Consider the following 16,996-nt stretch of genomic DNA (forward strand, 5'->3'; position numbering starts at 1 on the left):
GTTTACTTAATTTATTGATTTTCATTTTATTCTAAAGAGTATATCCCGGGGTGCAATATTGTTTGTCGCACTGCTGTCATGTGTCGGGTAACAATGTATCAGTCCATCAGCCACATGGAGAGTCTCAAGAAATTTGATGGAACTCCAGCATTCTAAGTTTAAAGTGGTCATTTGTAAGGCATAGCTGATGGAGAGCTTGTGTATGTGGATGGGCAGATCTTCACCAAGGTGTTGTGAAGCCAATGGCTCAATTTGTCAATCTCACCGAGAGCTTAACTTACCAAGACATTGAATGTCCTTTGTGATGACATTGGTAGTGACTTAGGATCCAGGAAAGCAGATACTTGCTGAACAACGGATTGGTTTCAGTCCTGGCAGCCTGAACATTCACATCAGCGATTTGCCTAACACCCTAACGCCCATCAAGCAAACCAAGCCTTTTGAAATCTTTTAAAGCAGAGGTGTAAGCCATACCAAATACCCCCGCATCAAATACAATCGCTCCCGGTGATGTAGACATGTCATCTCCAGAACCTTGGGGATTCGGGGGAATGAATCTGGTCAACCTGATCCAGAAACCGCGAGATCCACATGGGAAAAAAAAAAACCTCTGTATAACATTACACACACTCTGATATATTCTACAGAAAAGCACTGCTCCCTGGAAGGGGTATTGTTGCTCTGTTTATTTGCTATAAATATAGCAGTCAATATGGTCGCCTTCCTGAAACCTAATTATGTTTACACTTATAATCGCCAGGTATCTCTCAATACCACCACAAGGTTCAACCCGAATACTGATCAAAGACCAATACACCAGTTAGTTAGTTCAAAATCAATACTATTTCTTTACACACACAGTAGGATCTACACATGCACAAAGTACTACAAACTAAACTATCTCTAATGTTAACGTCTATACTTAACTTCGGGTGCCCACTCAGTCAGAGGAACAATGGCCATTGTTCAGATCTGAGTTTGTTGGGTTTGAAGAGGTACAGGAGAACAGCTAAGGTCGTCCGTCTGGTAGCGAGCGATGACCTTGAACTTACTTGCTTCTGGTGATGCTGATAGACGGGTCTCTCCGTTTTGAGAGCCACGTCCAAGAGAGCGAATCTCTCGTGGGGGTTCCTTCTTATATTTGGAGGGGCTTTGCGTGCTTTTAGGCGGGCCTTAAACTTGGTCCCAATTAATTGGGTCGCTTCTCGATCACTTTTATCGATCTTGACCAATAAAGGGATAGGTGCCCTGATGGCTGGGCATGTCTTAGGTGGCCGTTGGCCTTGCTTTGTTTGTGTCTTTCTGGTGCCGGGATGTCTGCAATAGTATTGGTTACTTGAATGTCATTCCTTTGTTCCCGGAGATGGGCCATCAATATGCTAATCGACCTATAGTTTCAATTCCGTCTGGGAGCTGTTTCCCAAATATACATTCAGGCTTCTGTGCCTGCTTGTTTTCTAGCATTGTCCACAGTTCCCTATATTCTTTGCCAGCGTCCATTTTGTGTTCTGGAAGTGGCCATCCCAGATGGTTACATTCCCTCCTTGTGATCCTCAACGCGAAGCGTGAAGGATTAAATTACTGCATCTTCTTTGTTCTCCTCCTAAGTCGAGCACCCATAAGCAAGGACAGGCCCTACGCTACTCTTTCCTATGGATGGGAACTTTACCTAAATTGTTTTATATACACACATCATTATAAAATTCTACGGACCGCTATGACATTCAGGCATGCATTACAAAATAAAAACACGGGAACCTCTAACTATTCTTATTTAGATTATCGTTAATCAATCAAAAGAATCAACAACAGTATAAAACTATACAATAGCAGCAATAGAGGTCTCTGTGGCTTGGCAGTCAAGCACAGGGTTTTACATCTTTTTTTATTAGAACAGACAAACAAAAAAAAAAGTCGATGCACTTTAATTCACTTAAAGAGAGTGGGGGGGTTTGCTGAAGTCCGAAAATAGGGGGTCTGAAGGTATATACCGGGGTGCGGGAGGCTTTCCTTCGCCATTTCCTAAGTCTCAGTGTCTGAATGACACTGCAGTGTATCGCAGTAACTAGTAGTGCATCTACAACGTAGGACAGGGAATGCCAGGTGATGAACTTGTCACACCAGGTTGGTGTATCAGTTGCTGTCTCTGGGTGTGGTGTGTGGCAGGGATGGGAAACATTCACAGCCTGTGGGGTAGGGGTCAGGGGGGTCGCGTCCGCACGCAACTGTAGGGATCCCGCGAAGATCCAAATGTAGACCATGATGTCAGTCTTCATGTTCTCTTCTTCCATGGTCTTTCTGTGGTTCTGGATTTCTGTGGACACAAGCATAATATCTGTTATTACCTTGTTTAAGATCTCGTATGTCTGTCTGTCTGTCCAATTACCCATTATAATTGGTCACCATCTGTGACTCCCTCATTTTTTTTTAAACCAAATATTTTGGGACCAGACATCCGAGAAGAAAATGCTGTCACAGCACGAGCAGTCTCGCAGCCTGTGCGATCGATGCGGTGAGTATACCATACCAGTGTTTGAGGATGTAAATAGCATATGGAGAGCAACTTAAGGGTCGCCGTAAGACAAAGTGTTTTGAACCAAAAGTTCCGAATGGGGTGCGTATGGGCCGCGGTGGGTAAGAATGGTTAGAATGCCCGGGTAGGACGGTGACCAGTGCCGTATGTGCTCTACCCGAGCGTAGCTGACCAGATGGGGGTCCTCGGGCAGGGCGGGGACCAGTGCTGTTACTCCACTGCCTGAGTGACCGGGCAAGAACTGTAAGAATTTGTGATCGTCGTGGGTGTTGCTTTTTATGGCTACCTTCAAATCAGGAGAGTAGCTATGATCGGTTGTCTGCGGACAAACTAGTTCCTTTAACTGCCAGTGGGTGTTAAAAGAGTGGTGGTGTGGGGCCGTGAAAAAAACTTTAAGTGAATAAACAACATGTAACATTTACATTAACGCACATTTAAAATAACAAACTAACATAACAAAATCGTGCAGGTTCCCTCAGAAAGGACACCGTAAAGCTCAATCGGTTCCTTTTTAACCATCATCTGGACACCTCATTGCTCTATAGCGAACAGAGTCGCAAAGGGGTTCGTTTGGTGAGAGTCAGACTCTGAGTCATCATCTTCTCCCGGTTGCCATACTCGTGACTGGAGTAGTTGGGCCAAAGCTGCCTGGGGCGAATTGGGGTCCATCTCATCATTCCGCATGAGTCTGTACGAATTGTTTCGGTGCCAATGTTTCATGTCGAGGTTGGAGGTGGTAGGGGGCAATCCATAATCGTCGAGCGGTGGGTCTGGATCAGGGGCTTTAATGTACGTGATCTCTAAGGGGTTCGCTGGAATCTTGTTCGGAGTCGCTGGGAGTGGGGCCTGGTGCAGGGGTGTAATCGTGTCATGGGGCTGTCGCTATCGCTGTCGCTGCTGGTTGAATGAAGGGAGAGGCGGAGTCGTGCCTCGGGGTGGAGTTGAAGTAGTGTCAGAGGATGGGCTGGACTGGTTGGGGAAGGGTAGGAATAGGTCGTTAGTGGGCGGGGCGTGTTCATCTGCTGCTGCGAGTGAGATGTGGTGTGAATGGTTGTTTTGCGTGCCATAAGCCTTAAACTGGTTTATGTGGAACCACGCAGACTTGCCATTGGGATAGGTGATTTTATATTTATCAGAAATGGAGTACGGTCCTGCAAAGTTAGGGGAAAGGCATGAACTGGGGTTGTATAGTGCTAGCATGGCCTGCTGCCCTACTACAAATTCTGTGGCGTGTACTGTCTTGTCGAAGCAAACTTTACTTTGCTTCTTTCGTGTTTCAAGCCGAACAGCTGCGGCGAGCTGGGCTGCTTTTACATTCTCTCATCTGCTGAACTGCTTTCTCCTGCGTGAGGGCGGTGGCCAAATCAAGCCCTAACAAATATTCTGTCTCTTTCATGGGTCGTCCGGTCATGAGGGTGTGGGGGGTGTATCCTGTCGACGTGAATACTGTGTTTCTTATGAACATCAGTGCAAAAGGGAGAACTGTGTCCCAGGTGCTATTGTACTGTTGCACCATTTTCCTGAGGATTGCTTTTAAAGTCCTATTCATTCTCTCAACAATGCCGCGTGACTGGGGTGGTATGCAATGTGGAATTTTTGTTTGATTCTGAAAATTGTACGGATGTTTTACATCACTTGTCCTGTAAAATGTGAGCCTTGGTCTGACTCTATGCTTCGTGGGAGACCCCATCTTGTAAAAATGTGCTGGGTGAGGATCTTGGCTGTCGCTTTAGCCGTGTTCGTTCTGGATGGAAAGGCTTCCACCCATTTTGTGAAGGTTTCGATAACCACCAGCACATACTTAAAACCATTCCTGCAGGGGGGTAGGGGTCCTATATAATCATTCTGCAGATTCGTCCAGGGGCCATTAACGGGGCGGATGTGACTAAGCTGACCTTTCCTTGCGTATCTGTCTGGATTATTCTGGGCGCAGATTAAACAGTTTTCAATGTAGTGCGTTACATTGGCTTTCAAATCGGGCCACCAGCAGAGAGGTCTGAGGTGGCCGAGGGTTGCTTCTATGCCTTGGTGTCCATGGTTGTCATGGAATTGACAAATAATACAACATAAATACCTTCTTTTAAAATTACACCGTCACATGTTGTCAATGTGTTCTTGTATTTATCGTAGGGGGCTGGGAAGTTGTCTTTTAAAACTTCCCTGAGCTGTGTGTCTTCTTTTTGGACCTGTGCTAAATCCTGAATGTTGGCCTGTGAGACCTAGACCGCGTGTACTGGGGCACTCTCGGGAGGATTCCAAAAGTGACCGTGTCTGGAACCTGCCTTTGCTAGGGCGTCTGCCTTAACGTTACCGGGGGGTGAAGAACGATGGTGGCTACGAACTTTAATAATCCCATATTTCCGATCTTTTGTTGTCTTTTCGATATGCTGGAATAATGGGGCTGAGGGTAGGGGTTTTCCGTCTGCGGAAATGAATCCTCTAGATTCCCACAGGGGTAGGAATTCTGTTAAACGATTACAGACATATAGACTCTCGGAATATATGTCGGCTGGGGTCGGGAACGAGTCAGGGTGCTCTACAATATACGCTACGGCTGCTAGTTCTGCTGCCTGTGAGCCTAGATGTCCAGGCAATTTCAAGGATATCTCCTCTAACACGCGTCCTCTACATGTATACCACAGCCGGTAATCCTTTTTCCGTTCAAAACTGTGGAGGAGCCATCCACATAAACCCTAAAGGGTGCGCCTATGTCTGTGGGCTGGGATCTCTGGGGTGTAGTACCTGGTTTCGGGGGAGCTGGCTTTGGTACAAAGGGTCCTGTATTGTGCCTAGTGGTTATTATTTCACACTCGTGTGGGGTGCCGGCAGAGTGTAAATTGTCTGCGAGGAAAGTGTGTTTTTGTCCTCTTCACTGTTATGTCTCGTCCCTGTAAGAGAAGGGTCCATCGGGCTGTGCGAATCTGGCTGATTGTGCCATCCTTTAATCTACCATCTAGTAGGAGTTATGTTGGGGTGTGCTCAGTTAGAATGGTGATGGGGTTGAGTCCTGTTATGTAGGCGAAGTATTGAACTGCCCAAAAAACTGCAAGCAGGTGCCTTTCGCAGGCAGAAACTCCCTGCTCAACTGGATGAAGTACTCGTGAGGCGTATGCCACAGGGCCTAAACGATCATGTCTTGGAGGAGCACAGCCAAAAGGGTTCAGTCGGTGCTTGCAACTTCAATTGCATATGGGGAGAGTGGATCTGGGACCTGTAACGCGGGGGCTGTGCTGAGGGCTCTTTTTAATGCATCCATGGCATCCGTGTGCTGTGAAATCCATTCCCATGGTGCTTGCTTCTTTAGGAGTTCGGAGAGGGACGCTGCCTTTGTGGCAAAACCATCGATGTGATTCCTATCCTAGACATAACCGGAGGGCCGTGACATCATGGGGCAGGGGTAATTTGACGATCGAGTTGATTAGTTTCTGCTCGATCTCGCATTTGCCATGTGTGATCACTGTTCCTAAGTAAATCACTTTTTCCCGAAGAATCTGGGCCGTTTTGGGGTTCACTTTACAGCCAATTTGTTGAAGAAGTCCAAATAATTCGTCGAGAAGCAAAATGTGCTCTTAGTGTCGGTCTGTAGAAGCAAGTCATCTACATACTGGACAAGGCAATCGGGTCGGGAAAATTTGGCCAATCCATTCACCAGCTGTCGGTGGAAAATGGAGGAGGACTTGTGGAAGGCACGTCCACGTGTATTGCTGTCCCTGGAAGATGAAAGAAAATTTATATTGGCACGCTTTATCCAATGGAATGGACCAGAAGCCATTGCTAATGTCCAAAACCGAATTTTTTTTTGACTGTAGTCCCTGTTTTACCATTGTCTCGGGACTCTTGGCTATGGTGGGGGCTGCGACTGGGGTTACTTTGTTTAGTGCCCGATAATCAATGGTCAGTGGCCAGGATCCATCGTGTTTCCTGACGGGCCAAATTGGTGCATTGTTTGTTGAGGCTACTGAACGGAGTACGCCTTGGTCAAGCAAACTCCGGATAACCTTTGAGATTTCTCCCTCTGCTTCTTGGGGAACACTGTACTGCTTTTGGGGTTTGGGGTCGGCACCTGTAATGTTCACTAAGCTAGTGATCTTGCCACAGTCATGCTTGTGCTGGGCAAAAGCTGCTTTGTGTCGCAGCAAAACGTTCCTAACTTCTCTATCCTGACTAATGGCTCGAGGGTCGAACCAGACTCCAACTGTGAGCATGGCAGGGGCTCGTGCTGCCTTTGCCATTCTTCACGCACATTTGTTTACGGGGTCGAATGATAGATTGTGGGAGCTCATAAAATCTATGCTTTAAATGTGTTCGACTGTCTGGGGTAAATCCACTAGAACTACGGGGTGTTTGGTTTTAATGTTCCCTATCTGAATCGCTACAGGGGCTGTGATGTGTCCCTGCTGCAAATGCCCTGTAAAACCGCTGAGAGTAATGGTGTCTGTGGTGGGCCATGTGTCTCGCTGAAACATTGTGGAGGAATTGAGCATGGTGCGGGACCCTCCTGTGTCCCAAAGAAATTCTGTGGGGTGTCCCCGGACTGTGCCTGCAACTACCGGTCTTCCGGACTTGTCCCAAAGGGTGTCGCAAACCCAAGTTGGGGAGTCCTAAACGGTGCCATTCATATCTGCGTTATCGGAACAGGCGCTAATCCTATGAATTGGCTTGGCCCTATTCTTATTCAGGGTGTTTGCCTGCTGGTTTCGCTGCTGTTTCTGGGGTGCATTGCACTCTCGTGCATAGTGTCCTAATTGTCAGCAATTGTAACATTCTTGGGATTTAGTTTGCTGTGGGCTATTTCTTCCCTCATTTACCCATGCGGGGTTCTGGTGTGTCCTAACTGGATGCATGTTAGCATCTGCCTGCTCTTCCTCTGCTTTACCGTAAGCTGATTTTCCCTGCATGGACTGTTCCCAAGAGCGGGACAATCTCTTTAGTACCCATTTCTCATTCTGGGTCTCATCTGAGGGGTTGTAATTTGCACAAGCTCTCTGTCCTGCTTCTGTTGCATGAGAGACTAGGATTCGAGTCCATTTGGCCATATTGTCTTGGCTCAAATGGGCACGGGCTAACTCTCCAAATACCGCTGTGAAATGAATCCATAAGCGTCCAGCAAACGCTGTGGGTGCTCAGTCTTTTTCTGCCTACATTTATTTAGGCCTTCTCCAGGGTCTCCTTTGTTGTAGCCGAGCGCATCTAGGATCGTTGCATGCATTTCTTGGAGGGTGCCTCCTCCTACATTCTGTGGGTCGGGAAGGGCTGCCGTGACTGAGGGGTCGAGGCTCACAACTGTGAGCTTCACTTGCTCTCTTTCATCCAGGCCGTCCATGGTCGCCTGTTGTTTTACTCTTGTGAAATAATGATGTGGGTCCTCTGTAGGTGTGAACGGTGTTATCTTATCGCACGCGTCTCTTAATTGAGTGACGGTCAATGGGGTGGTGTACAGAAAGTCTGGGTCTCCGTCTGTTGTGGCCCTGCGCTGTGTGGTTACAGGGTTCATGGGGTTGTGCTCTGCCTGTGCAGTCGGGGGTGGGGGTGCTTTCCTTTTCTGTGGTTTGTCCTGCGTACATGTGCCATGTACATATCGATAGGCAGTCTCATTTAACTCCTGCCAATCGGGGCCATTTTCTTGGTCTAATTGGGGTCCAAACGTGCTCTGGAATCCATTTTCTACAGAAAGCAGAGATTGTAGGTCTGCAATTTGCTTTTGGCATTTAGCGTGGTCTACTGAGCTCTGCCTTTGTTCCGTCGTGGAACTGTGGAGTGCTCGTAGGGCTGCTTTTAAATCGTTACATTGTTTCTTTAATTGTTCGACTTGGTGTTCTGTCTCTTCGCACACCACGTGTCTTGGTAGGCCTGATCATATTGCGACTGAAAGCTGCTTAAATGGGCGAGACAAGATTGGTGTGCCTGTTTGACGTCCTCCATCTCTTTGTCCTTCGACGCTAACTGCTCTCTCAGTTCCCTGTTTTCTTTCTCATACTCACTCACGTCTCCCTCACTATTCTTATCTCTCTCTTCAATCTCTTTGCGGAGCGTCCTCACGACCTCCTCTGTGCCTCGCAATTGTGCCAAGCAAGACACGGTTGCCATCGGCTTGCGAGCTTTCCCTAAGCTCTTCTTATGGATCTCTGTCAGGTTCTCCCACCAAGTATGCCCTTCCGGGACCTGTTTCATCATTCTCACAAATATCACTCGAAAGGGGCCATCCTTTCCCTTTGAGGTATTTGCTAATCTCCTCTTCCCATACGGGACACTGTCCTACTCTACTGGTCGCTGCGACCTCGATTTTCTTGGGGGTTCATAAGGCGTTCCATTGCCTTCATTGCCATTTCCCCCTTATCTCTGGGTTTCTACCGAATTTGGAACAGGGGGGAATAAAGTGGCGATGTAAAGACGGGTACGGCTTACGCTATTTTCCGGCCTACAAAACCCCCGACAGTTTTACGCAACAAAATCTCTCGGGTTTACCTTATATCCCTGTTAGTACGCATGCAAATAACACACTTCCGAATTCTGGTGGTTTGATCAGTATTGGTCTTACGCTTGTGGTTTTCCTTTTTCCAATTGGATTCTAATTCAAATTTGGGTTTTCTCAGAGTGACAAAGCCACTTCAAGGTTGAGTCCCACCAGAGTCGCCAGTGATGTTGCTCTGTTTATTTGCTATAAATATAGCCGTCAATATGGTCGCTTTCCTTAATCCTAATTATGTTTACACTTAGAATCACCAGGTAAATCTCTACCGCCACAAGGTTCAACCCGAATACTGATCAAAGACCAAAACGCCAGTTAGTTAGTTCAAAATCAATACTATTTGTTTACACACACAGTAGGATCTACACATGCACAAAGTACTACAAACTAAACTATCTCAAACGCTAATGCCTATACTTAACTTCGGGTGCCCACTCAGTCAGAGGAACAATGGCCGTTGTTCGGATCTGAGGTTCTTGGGTTCGAAGAGGTACAGGAGAACAGCTAAGGTCGTCCGTCTGGTAGTGAGCGATGACCTTGAACTTACTTGCTTCTGGTGATGCTGGTGGATGGGTCTCTCCGCTTTGAGAGCCAAGTCCAAGAGAGCGAATCTCTCGTGGGGGTTCCTTCTTATACTTGGAGGGGCTTTGCGTGCTTTTAGGTGGGCCTTAAACTTGTTCCCAATTAATTGGGTCGCTTATCGATCACTGTTATCGATCTTGACCAATAAAGGGGTGGGTGCCCTGATGGCTGGGCGTGTCTTAGGTGGCCGTTGGCCTTGCTTTGTTTGTGTCTTTCTGGCACTGGGATGTCTGCTAGTATTGGTTACTTGAGTGTCATTCCTTTGTTCCCGGAGATGGGCCATCAATATGCTAATCGACCTATAGTTTCAATTCCGTCTGGGATCTGTTTCCCAAATATACATTCAGGCTTCTGTGCCTGCTTGTTTTCTAGCATTGTCCACAGTTCCCTATATTCTTTGCCAGCGTCCATTTTGTATTCTGGAAGTGGCCATCCCAGATGGCTACAGTATTCTGCATTCCAAATCCGTCAACTATGACATGACAAACTTGGTATGACCACATTGAAACCTTCAATCTGCAGTCTCCAGGGAATACAAGCATTACATCAACAAAGATGTACCAATCCAGATTGACTTGGCCATCTTGACCAACCCAATTTGGGCTGTCACCAAAGCATTTCAGCGAGCTCCCGAAGCATTGATGACTGGCAGAGTGTAATGCTTGGAGGAACTGCGGCATTAGAAATGATTTGTTAAAGGAGAACAAAAAGGACAACATGAAAGATCTAATCTTTCCCATTAACAGTGACCAATCACTTCAGAACTGGCCATGATAGATGCTGTCACCTTCTCCATTGGTAAAACATTAAAACACCCTCAAGGTGTGATTGGAGCTCCAAATCAGACCATGGAGCACATCATCGAACATTGCCCTCAGAGGCCAATTCATAGGCAGCTTACAAGATATACACAGGAGCTTTGGCCTGGTTATTGACTTCGCTATTGATATTGTTTTTTAAAAATTATTGTCACATAAATGAAGAAAGCCAGTTACTTACAAATATCATCCGATTTGTCTTTGAGATGACACTTCTGAAGTTTGAAGTGGGGAAGTTCTTAACCTCACCTCCACTTGCTACTGGACTGGCTGCTCTTTTGAATCTCATGCCAGTGCAACTGCTTGTTTGGGATGCTCCATTCTGAAAATAACCTTGGCTGCTCTTGCTTCAGAATGAACCAGATGCACTGCAACAACTCACCAAAGTTCTTTAGACAGCACCTTCCAAACCCGTGACTTCTACCATCTAGAAGGGCAAGGGCAGCAAACAGATGGGGAATACCCATCACCTGGAAGTCCCCCTCCAAGCCATTCAACATCCTGACTTAAAAATGTATTGCCATTCCTTCACTGTCCCTGTGTCAAAATCCTGGAGCTCTCTACTTAATCACTGTGTTGCACCTACATTGCATGGACTCTTTCTTGTTCTTGATCCCTTCACCAGAGGAAGCAATTTACTGAACCCTTTTTAGCATTTTAAACACCTCAATCAGATCAACCCACAATTTTCTACACTCAAAGGAATGCAAGTGAGGTTTAGGCATCAAGTTCTTATAGTTTAACACCGTAAGCCCTGTATCGTTCTGGTGAATCTGTCGTGCACCTTGTCAAAGGCCAATATATCCTTCCGGAAGTGTGATGACCAAAACTGGACACAGAGCTGCAGATGGTGTCTGTTTGTAGACAGCAAATTTAATTTGAGGTTCACTTTCTTTTGTTCACTACATTTATAGTCTTAAAGCCAATAGGAAATGTTCAGCTCTGAAAAATTACAATTAGTATTTAGGCAGACTTTGCATCTTTTTATTTTGTCAGCCACTGCAAGCATCTGGTGAAATCGACTATTGTACAAGCACCCGTGCACTTTGATTAAATCCTTGAATAAGCTATCATATCTTTCCTGCAACTGTAAATTGAAGTATCTTTTTATTTTGTCAGCCACTGCAAGCATCTGGTGAAATCGACTATTGTACAAGCACCCGTGCACTTTGATTAAATCCTTGAATAAGCTATCATATCTTTCCTGCAACTGTAAATTGAAGTAAATTATTTTTACACACTTGTAGACAACTGGACTATAATAACAACAAGCTTTAAATCGACTTGGCTCAATTTTCCTCTTGACAATGAAGGCAAACTTCAAGCTTTGTGCAATTAACTGTTCGAGGCACTTGAGGTGAATAATCTTTTGAGAATTTGTGCCCAAGGACACTGCCGGATTGTCAGAAGGATGGAACGGAACCCTAATTGCAATAAGTGAAATTAGATTCACTAACTGGTTTCCTATTATTGTGACCTCATCCTCAACTTGCAGGGGTCTTTAAAAAAAATATTCCCTATCAATGACCCATTTCATTAGTAACTGGCACTGATCATTGTTGCATTGTTTGGGGAGAATACATTATATTGGAGGCAGCCCGCTCCGATAATGCCCTCTTGGAACTGGTGATTTTACCAATTTTGTCAAAAGATTGCATGAAATATTTTTTTAAATTGGTATGGTTTTTTTTTTGCCCAGAGTAGGGCATTCCACAGCCTCACCACTCTTTGCGTAAAAAACCCACCTCTGACCTCTGTCCTATATCTATTACCCCTCAATTTAAGGCTATGTCCCCTCGTGCTAGCCACCTCCATCCGCGGGAGAAGTTTATATATGTGTCAGGCTTGATCCCCAGGGCCGTTTATATATCTTTAAGGACCAGTGAGCCTTACTTCTGTTGTGGGCAAAGTATTGGAAAGGTTTGTTTACCTGTAGGGATCTGATTGCAGGAAGGGGGATCCATATGTGATCCCTGGAGGGTGGAAGTTTCTGATCTCCAGGCGTTTAAATATCTGTAAAGACCTGATCTTATGAGGAAAGGCTGATGGACTTGAGGTTGTTTTCGTTAGAGAGAAGAAGGTTAAGAGGTGACTTAAAAGAGGCATACAAAATGATCAGAGGGTTAGATAGGGTGGACAGCGAGAGCCTTCTCCCGCGGATGGAGGTGGCTAGCACGAGGGGACATAGCCTTAAATTGAGGGGTAATAGATATAGGACAGAGGTCAGAGGTGGGTTTTTTACGCAAAGAGTGGTGGTGAACACGCCAACATTGAGGGCATTTAAAAATTTATTGGATAAGCATATGGATAATAAGGGCATAGTGTAGGTTAGATGGCCTTTAGATTTTTTCCATGTCGGTGCAACATCGAGGGCCGAAGGGCCTGTACTGCGCTGTATCGTTCTATGTTCTATGTTCTAAGGGTTGCAATTAAGTTGTACCTCGCTACAATAGATCCTGTTTCCCAGGCAACGGGTGACATGTTGACGTGTGCAGCAGGCGTACGAAAAGGCAGGATCAGCTGGGCTTGAGTGGAAGATATTTCGGGGTTTTTTTTCCAAAGCTACAAATTAAGTGCTGTTCTTTTTTAAAGCCAGTCTCCAGTATTTATTTCTCAGAAATATAAATTGTTCTCCACAGGTGCTGTGCTCAACCTGGCGCCTTATGGCAGCTGATGGTGATATGTTTACAGAATTGCATCTTTTAAAATTCATTGCAGAATCTAAAGCTTTGAACTTCCAGCTTTGTCTTGCTTATGCCCTCCATTTTGTGTGGGTTTTTTCAAAATGAAGTTTAGATGAACAGAAGAAGCTTGGAGATACCCTTCATTATGGTTTACTTGGAGAGCGTATGGACAAAGCCTCCTGTGGCTTCTTTCGGTCATGTTTTAATTTGACAGTTGACAGGAATAGATACTTCGGATCATTGCGAATCTGCAGTGATCTTTTTTTGCAATGACCCTAATATTCAGTCGCAGATTGTCGGCAAAGCCAGCATTTATTGCCCATATTTAATTTATACTTGAGAAGGTGGTGTTGAGCCGCTGCAGTCCAGGTGATCTTGATACATCCAATATAGTTCCAAGTCAACTTCATTTGAGACTTGGAGGGGAACATTGCAAGTGGTGGTGTAAGGTTGCGAGCTCTGATTAAATATATTCCCATAGTTTTCATCACAGCTTTTAGATTTAGATTTAGAACAGTACAGCACAGAACAGGCCCTTCGGCCCTCGATGTTGTGCCGACTCCACACTCCAGCCATTAGTCAGCCAACATTCCACAAACATTCAAACCCTTCACCACGACGAACAGTGGCAGCCTTGTGTACCATCATATCATGAAATCATAGAATTTACACTGTAAAATGAGGCCATTTGGGCCATCAAGTCTGAACCAGTCCTTGGCTAGAGCGCCCTACTTAAGCTCACGCCTCCACCGTATCCCCATAACCCAGTAACCCCATTTAACCTTTTGGACACTAATTGGGCAATTTATCATGACCAATCCACCTAACCTGCACATCTTTGGGCTGTGGGAGGAAACCGGAGCACCCAAGGAAACCCACGCAGACACGGGGAGAAAGTGCAAACTCCACACAGACAGTCACCTGAGGCTGGAATTAAACCTGGGTCCCTGGAGCTGTGAGGCAGCAGGGCTAACCACTGTGACACCATGCCACTCAAGATCTACAAGATGCACTGCAGTAACTCACCAAGGTTCCTTAGGCAGCACTTTCCAAACCCCACGACCACTACCATATAGAGAGCAGCAGATACCTGGGAATCCAGTCACCTGGAGGTTATCCTCCAAGTCACTCACCACCCTGACTTGGAAATATATCGCAGTTCCTTTATTGTTGCTGGGGCAAAATCCTGGAACTCCCTCCCTAGCAGCACAGTGGGTGTACCTACACCTCAAGGACTGCAGCAGATCAAGAAGCCAACTCACCACCACCTTTTGAAGGGCAACTAGGGATGGGCAATAAATGCTGGCGTGCGCAGCGACGTCCACATCCTGTAAATTAATTTTTTAAAATTGACCTTGTGATGCACGGCCTTCCTATGCCAATTGGGAAGCAAAAATGCTCATTACTCAATTGGATGATGGTGGCTTTTTTCTCTCCCATTTTCTATATTTTAAAATCTGGTAAAAATAAATAGTCAAACGAATTGATGCAGAAATAAATCTTTTTTACTATCCCAATGATTTCTTCTCCAGGGTTGCGCACAGCAGTGTCCTGGAGATTGTACTTCAATTCTTGGAGACTCTAGGCCAATCCTGGAGGGTTGTCAACACTAGGTGGTGCTCCCATGCATCAGCTACACATGTTCCTCTAGGTGGTAGAGGCCACGCATTTGGAAGGCGCTGTTGAAGGAGGCTCGGTGCGTTGCTGCAGTGTACCTTGTAGATGGTATACACTGCTGCCGCTGTGCCGAAAATCAGTATTTAAGGTGGCGAATGGGGTGCTGATCAAACAAGATGCTCTGTGCCGTATTGTGTCGAGCTGCTTGAGTGTTGGAGCGGCATTCATCCAGGCAAAGGGGGAGTATTTCACTGCATTCTGACTTGTAGAGAGTTGGCAGGCTTAGAATTTAAGAATACAGGAGGTGCATATATAGAATCATAAATATTTGGAGTGAGGATAAGGCTGGAATCCCAGGGCAAAAATCGATCCTGTACGGGATGGCACAGCCTAGCACTGCTGCCTCACAGCACCAGGGACCTGGGTTCGAATCTGACCTTGGGTAACTGTCTGTTTGGAGTTTGCACGTTCTCGTCATGTCTGTATGGGTTTCCTCCCACAGTCCAGAGATGTGCAGGTTATGTGGATTGGCCATGCTAAATTGCTTAGTGTCCGAGGATATGCAGGTTAGATGAGGTTACGGGGATAGGGCGGGGGAGTGGGCCTAGGCAGGGTGTTCCTTTAGAGGATCGGTACAGACTTGAAGGGCTGAATGGCCTCCTTCTCCACTGTACGGTATTTATGGGGAAAATGGGGTCCCAGGATTCTGTATTAACACTGCTGTGTTAATGTCACATGCGATAGCTGAGAGAAACCTGACCTAGAGTCAGACTCCCACTGATGGCTCTGGATCTGTGGTGAAGCTCTTGGCCATCTTTCAATGTGCATGAAGTAGCAATGAGACAACAAAATAATATGGGTTTTGAGGCAGACAGATTGCTTTCAGATGTTATTGGGTGGGAAACTGCAATGTTTGATTTCTGCTTTTTGCATTAAAAAAAACACTTGTTTATTCTTTCACATTTTAGCCAATCAGGTACTTAGTTGTTTGGTTAATTAAGCGAGTTGCAATTTCTTTTTTTGAAAGACATTTAGAAGATGTGACGGGCTTGTAAGGTGCGATGACAGATGCGCATCAAATGCAAAATCTGTAATTATGTGCAGAGATAGATTAAGGATTTTTTTTTATACACGCGGGAAATTTTTCACCTCCAAGAGGCTGTCATGTTAACTGGTGCTTAAACTGGCACGATTCCTGCAAGTATGTCGTCAGTGAGGATGAGTGATAAAGACTGAACCTTGCCTCTCCGGATGACAGAGGAATGTGGTGTTTTCAGCTGGGAGAACGTTTTGTCTATGTGGTACTGTCTTCCTACTAGCAGGTGGTGCTGCGACTCTGCAAACCTAGGTATTAAGTCCAGAGAATAAAGCTAATAATAGGTTGTTGTTTTTTAATCTTTGAAATAGCTCCTACCCCGCCCCATCCAGTTACAGAAACTTAGCAGAGACTGAAAATTTTCCCTTGATTAAGATTCAGGGTGTTCTCTTCATCTGAAAAGCAAGGATTATTCCAGCGAAAATGATTATGACTTAGGCGATGGCGGGGGCGTAGTTGGGGGGGATGCTGTTGTGTGCCATATATCAAGAAGCAAAGACTGGGCGCTGCACACGCCAAGTTGGTTAATTTTACAGTGCCTTGTGTTTATATAACACCTTGAATTTAATGGGACTTTACAATGCGCTTCCGGGAATATTATCTGACAAAATATGACTCAAAGCCTCTTGCGGTGATATTTTAAACAGGGGACCTCAAGTTTGCTCAAAGATGCAGGTTGTCAAAGGTTCTTTAAGGAGTATCTTGAAGAAGGAAAGTGAGGTGGAGGTTTAGGGAGGGAATTCCAGAGTTTAGAACCATGGCAGCTCAAGTTATGGTGTAGGAAATTTGAAATGTACTGGCGATTGGAAGAATTTTGAATTCCAAAAAAATGGCAGAAAGTTGTGTCTTTCCTCAGGGTGATGTGTAATTGGTGTGGAAATCCCTGTGGATGCTTCAACATGATTTTGGTAGCTCATTCCTATCATAGAATCATAAAGTGCAGAAGGAGGCCATTCAGCCCAACCGGTCTGCACCAGCCCTTGGAAAGAGCACCCCTACTTAAACCCACACCTACACCCTATCCTCGTAACCCCACCTAACCATTTTGGACACTGAGGGCAATTTATCATGACCACCTAATCAATTTGTACATCTTTGGACTGTGGGAGGAAACCGGAGCACCCGAGGAAACCCACGCAGACACTGGGAGAAGGTGCAGACTGCACAGACAGTGACCCAAGCCGGGAATCAAACCCA

General features: G+C 45.7%; 1 protein-coding gene across 3 annotated transcripts in view; it reads left to right on the forward strand.

Annotated features, from left to right (window-relative positions):
• tradd (tnfrsf1a-associated via death domain) overlaps positions 1-16,996 on the forward strand; it is a 56,595-nt gene that overhangs the window by 4,679 nt on the left and 34,920 nt on the right. Inside the window, exon 1 of one of the 3 annotated variants that reach the window (XM_038806934.1) lies at positions 2,492-2,512. The exons of the other annotated variants lie outside the window; for them this stretch is intronic. The gene's annotated coding sequence lies outside the window, so the exon portion shown is untranslated. Of the gene's footprint in view, positions 1-2,491; positions 2,513-16,996 lie in introns of those variants that run through there. 3 annotated transcript variants of the gene reach the window in all.

Source organism: Scyliorhinus canicula, chromosome 9 (genome assembly GCF_902713615.1).
Source record: "Scyliorhinus canicula chromosome 9, sScyCan1.1, whole genome shotgun sequence".
NCBI classification, from domain to species: Eukaryota; Metazoa; Chordata; class Chondrichthyes; order Carcharhiniformes; family Scyliorhinidae; genus Scyliorhinus; species Scyliorhinus canicula.